Below are 5,419 nucleotides of genomic sequence, written 5' to 3'. Positions count from 1 at the left end.
AATACCACACAAGATCTTCTACTTAACTCAAGGTAAAGATTTTCAATCAAGGGTTTCAGTGTATGTTCAAGGCTAAGGGTTCAAAGGATAGAACATAAAGTGTTCTCTTTTAGTGGGCTAACTTTATGAATTTAGCCAATAAAAAGGGTTCCAACAAACGGCCTTGATCACATGATGCAAAACAAGCAATTGATTCAATCATAGAAAACCTGGGCAAAATCATTCATGTTTCCAAAGTAATAGCATTCAATCAATAAAAACTCTGGAGCTCAAAACCTCACATATAAGCTCATTCACATTTGACATACACATTCTGCTTAATTTCACAATCACAATCATGATATCCTGCATTTGTTCACAATGCTTGTAAATCACCTGTATAAGCATTTTAATGTGCACATCATCTCAACATCAATCAATCAATAATCATCATCAAGCATTACTTATCACACAATCACAGTTAATAGCAAACCATCATAACAAACCAGGTGTTCAATAGAGTACATCAAACCCTAATCTAAAAACAAAAACAAATAAGTTCAGAAAACTTAAACCACAAAAGCATAATCATATGATAGCATTTATCAGTAAATGTTATCTCAGCTCCTCATCAGTCTGAGCTGTCTTCTGTATCTTCCTCTTCTTCCTCATCTTCATCATCTTCGAATGCATCATCATCATCAGCTTCATCTTCTTCCATCTCTCTAACTGAAGCTTCAGCTGCTCCAGCTCCTCCTCCATGCATTGGTTCCTCTGGCCAAGCTACCATATTATGGAATTCATCCATAGTCCACCTGTGGGCTGGAGGTGTATGATAACTCTCCAAATTTGCAATATTTTCTGTGTTTAGAAGATTTTGTTAGTGCATTTTTGTTTTTAATTTCTTAGAATTAGATTAGTTTTATATTTTTTTCTTAATTCTTTAGTTTTATAAAATTTTAGTTAAAAAGAGATTTTTAGGTGTATTTTTTAGCTTTTGTTAATAATTAGGAAATTAGTATTTTTCTGAATTTTAAAATGTTTTGTTTTAATTGCTTAATTTCTCTTCTTTTTCTTAATTGCTGTTTGATATTTTTTTTACAGATTAGGCCAACATTTGGGTCATAATAGAAGTTGATTGAGAGGTGTTGAATTGAAATGAGCTGCTGGAATGAAAAATGGGCTGCAGCCTTGGAATGATTGAAGCTGATTGGGCCTCTGAAATAGCACTGGGGCGATTGTGAGGCTGCAACATTTTTGATAATTGATGTTGTGCATTTTGGAGGCTGGCAGATTTATTGGAAAGCAATTGGGCCACGACAATGCTTGGATAATTCAATTTGAAAGTGGCTGCTGGCAGGATTGGGTTGAAGAGGACAAGCTGCAACTTAAGTGGAACGACGCCGTATTGATGCGTCTTGGCAGCAGCTTCCTAGGGGGTAACTCGCACTCATGCTTCATTTGGAAAATGGAAAAACAAGCTGGAGCATTTGAAGAAACAAGCACCGTGAGCTAGGGCTTAGAGAGAATGAGTGAAGAGAGTTGAAGAGAGGAGCACATCACCTGCCCGGAGAAGATGACTGGAGCTGACCGTGGAGAAAGAAAGCTGACCAGAGCTGCCCATTATAGAGGATCGAATGGCTGGAAACACAAGCTCGAAGAGAATGAAGAGTGGCCGCTGGATCAAGAGCAGGAAGCGTCGTCGAGAAGGTTCCCTCTTTCATTTTTCCTTTGTTTTTTTTTCTCTTTTCATTCTCCAACCCTATATAAAGGGGTTTTTCACCATGTATAAAGAACACTTTTACACACTTTGAGATACACTCTCTGTTCATAGTTCTAAGCTCTTTAGGTTAGGGTTCCTTTCCGCTTTCGTAGAAGTAGAGTTCTCGACTTTTGGATTTTGTTGAGACGATCGCGAGGGTGACAGGCCGCGAGAGTCTTGGTGATTTCCGGTAGTTTGTAAAATTTTCTTTTCATGTTAATAAAGTTGAGTTTTGTGTTCTTGTTCTGTTCTTGTTTACGTTTCGATTTTATTCTTTGTTTTTGATTTCTGTACTTGTTATGTGTTTAGAAAATGATTTGGATTCTGTAACTCTGCACTTCTATGGTTCCGTTTGGAATTAAATGTCTCCGTAGTGAGCATTCTTCATCGAGATGTCTTCTCGAGTCAGAGATGAGTTCAATGCATAAAAATTGATTCAAATTTGTGTTTCTTGAATTTGTTTCTGAATTTTAGATTGATGAATAGGTTAATGAACATTGGTTGGACAAATCAGTGGAAAGAGTCAATTTAAAGTTTTGAAATATGACTTAGAATACCCTGGATTGGGATTCATATTATCAGGATGTCTTCCTGAGAGCTCTAAGCACTCTTTTATTCAATCCAATGTGCAATTCACCTATGACTTCAATTCTGATTTTGAGGTTGTTATATTGCTTTTGATTAGTTAGAATTTAGGTACTGTTTTTGCTTCGTTTCAATTTTAAATTCTGTTCTTGATTGATTTCTGGTGATATATAGATTAGGATAGAGTGATCTGTGTTGCTGATTTGGTTTCATTGCAAGTTGATTTCTGTTTTAGCCAATACTTCTTACTTTGATTTTTGTCTTCCTGTAAATAGACTAGGTTTAGTATATTAGATGTTTAACTGTCCACTCTCTTGGTTCTGATACATGTATATACCATTGTTTTAGGGATCTTAGCATCTTGTTCAGTTTTAGTTTTGGTTTCCTTGCACTGTTAATTGTTAGCATTCATAGATTAGTTTTAGTTGTATTCACTGCTCATTTTGTTCTGTTATACATAGATTCTATAGTTTAGCTTAAGTTTCAGATTTTATTTCTTTGCATTTCACTTCTTTATTTTGTTATTTTTCTTTAAACAGATTTCAATTGCTTTATTCATTTCTTTTTAAATTGCATTGTTCATATTTCTTTTCCCCACCTTGCTTTAGTAGTTAGTAAATAGTAAATAAATACAAGATTTAATTCTACACTTTAAACTTAATTCTAGCCGAGTCTTTGGATTGATACCTAGGTTGTCCCTATACTTCATTAGTGGGGAAACTTAGTTTGTTCTGATTTTAGGCGACAAAAATCGGTTTAACAAATGGCGCCGTTGCCGGGGACTCGGCGAGTTAAGTCTTAGAGTGTTAGGTTAGTCTTGTTTAGGTTTGTTTTCTTGATTTTATTTCTGTTTTGTGTTCATATCTGTTCCTTTTTAGTTTAGGATCTGTTTGTCTGTTTTCATTTTTGTATATTAGGATCTGTTCTGCAGAGTAGAAATTGTGAATATAGCTTGTATAGATTTTCTTTTCTTTCAATTCTTTTGTTGAATTCTGTGATAGAGGCTTTATTGGTCTGATTGGTTTTATTTTGGTGAGCAATTGGTAAGCATGGATCACTCCTCTGCATATGGTAATTTCTCATTTCCTTATAATGCTCAACCACCAAGATTTGACATGTTTTATGAGCCTATTCCTGAGGTTTTTATGCAGCCAGCCAATCAAGATTTCCAGCAGCAACCACCACTTTGTTTTCAACCATATGGTGAGCAGCAACCCTGGATTATGCAGCAGCAGCTGCCACATTCATATTGGCACCAGTATGCTGAACCAGGGCTGGAGGAATTCCAATCAGTACAGCCATGGCAGGATCAATTATGTGATCAGCAGGAGGGGATTCCAGCATATGAACTTCAAGGACTAACCAATCAAGTGGCAGAGTTAGTAGCTTTAGTCAACAAGTTGACTGGGAGAGTTGAAAAGGAGAAAGAGGCAGCAACCAATGAAGCACCACTGATGGTAGCTGCTGCCACAGAGTTTCAAGAGATTAAGTGTCCAACCACCTCTGTAACTGTATACTCTAATCCTTCTTTCATTGATTCACATTCTACTTTAAATTTTGATGATGATAATTCCAATTCTCTGATGAGTGATGATTGTATGAATGCATCTGATGATTTTTCTGAATGTGTTTGTGAACCTTATGACCATAATTACACTGGTGATGATTTTGAAAAGCTAGTTGATGGTTTTAGGGAGTTGGCTGTGATTCATGATTGTAATAGTTTTGTTGCTGTTCCTATATCTGATTTTACCACTGCTAGTGCTCAATTAAGTGAAAATGTCTATTATGATGGTGATAATACTGAACCTCATTCTTGTTTCAATGAAATTGATTGTACTGCTGATTTAAAAGTTGAATCTGCTGAACTGGAAGTACAAACTGATTTCAGAAAGTCCAAGGAGTATTTGAAAAAAATGAGGGAAGCTGCTGACCATGTTTTGGTGCTGCAGTACTGTGAAATGGATTTTGATGTTGATGTGGGTGAGCCTGAAATTGATTTCAATGTGTTTGATCATATGCATGATGTGCCTGTAGAAGTTTTTGATTTTACTCCTTGCTTTGATCATTCTAATATCATAAATTCAGCCTATTCCATTGATAAAGTTCATATATCTGCATCTAGTGTACTTGATGATTGCACAGATTTAAATGCACTTCTTGATGATGAATCAGATGCTCATGATGCTAGATATGCAGTTTTTGATGATGTGAAAGTTGATTTGGCTGATTTTGAAAATGCTTGTACTGATTTAGGATTAGAACTTGAACTTGAGTTTGCTGGGTTCTTAAATTCTTTAGAACTGAACAATGAAAAACTCACTGCTTGTACATGCCTTGGGGGTGGTTGTGAAATTTGTGAAGAAATCAATTCTGCCATATGCTCTGCTTCTAACTATTTTGCAGGTGCCAAGGAAGAGTTAATTATGAGCAAGCTGGATGGAAATGACCCTGCTGATGCAGCTGGTGAACAGAGAACCTTGGATGATGCAACTAATGAATCTGTTGAGATTGGTGAGGTTGTTTTTGAGGAGCCACAACAGGTTGATTCTAAACTTGAATTTCCTCTCTGTTTGGGTGAGTTGCAGAATAGCTTTGATGAACTGTTGCATGCTAAACCTATAGTACCTCTAGCTGATATTTGTGCTACTAGGTCTGGTCATTATGTGATTCTAGATAAAAAAATTTTTGTGAACCAGATTGAAACAAATGACAGTAGGTGTTGTGATGTAGATACATATATTCTTAATGACCTGCTAGATGATTCTGCATTTACTTTGGACAGTTCTGCAAAGTTTGATGACTCACCTATGCATTTTGACTTTGATTTGGATGTAGCAGCTTATACAATTATTGCAGATACTGATATTAAGGCAGCTGCACGCATTGAAGGTAAAAAGGAAGTCCTAGTTGATGCAGAAGAGGATGCCAATACTGCTCAAGGATGGAACACACAGAGTCAATATCTGAGGACTAAGGATTCTGCTGTTATTGCTGACATACTTAATGCAGAATTGAAAGAAGTTGCTGATTTGAAAGAGGACAAAAGCACTGAAACATTTTTTCTGGATGAAGGGGGCATAGCTAATTCTG

The 5,419-nt window shown here is 36.2% G+C and overlaps 1 pseudogene; it reads left to right on the top strand.

Annotated features, from left to right (window-relative positions):
- The first annotated feature begins 3,375 nt into the window (after window positions 1-3,375).
- LOC148202099 (uncharacterized) lies at window positions 3,376-4,408 on the top strand (annotated as a pseudogene).
- Window positions 4,409-5,419: the final 1,011 nt, after the last annotated feature.

Source organism: Vigna umbellata, chromosome 3 (genome assembly GCF_029865625.1).
Source record: "Vigna umbellata cultivar VRB3 chromosome 3, Vumbellata_1.0, whole genome shotgun sequence".
Classification (NCBI taxonomy): Eukaryota; Viridiplantae; Streptophyta; class Magnoliopsida; order Fabales; family Fabaceae; genus Vigna; species Vigna umbellata.
This window is presented reverse-complemented; position numbering and strand designations above follow the sequence as displayed.